This window comes from Penaeus monodon, chromosome 20, assembly GCF_015228065.2.
Source record: "Penaeus monodon isolate SGIC_2016 chromosome 20, NSTDA_Pmon_1, whole genome shotgun sequence".
Lineage (NCBI taxonomy): Eukaryota > Metazoa > Arthropoda > Malacostraca > Decapoda > Penaeidae > Penaeus > Penaeus monodon.
Genome location: NC_051405.1, coordinates 5,312,084 through 5,312,365, shown reverse-complemented (window position 1 = coordinate 5,312,365; position 282 = coordinate 5,312,084).

Here is a 282-nt window from a genome sequence, read left to right as displayed (position 1 = left end):
CGTCCTTACACGCGTTCCCTTACACGTATCGTCCACTACATGACATATTCCGTTCCCGCTAATTAAAATGGGTGGTGGCACCGAGCACTTTCCTTTAATATTGCGAGTAGTATTAAATAACCACGATTGCTATAGGGACAGTAAATTTAGAAAGAATGATAAAACGGTCTTTACGTTTAAAACATTCCCTGAAGTATTGCGAATGTATAGTATTCGTTCAAGGATTGCATTTAATATTGTTTCTAAAATGTTTTCGTTATATTAATGTAATGTTTAAACGGG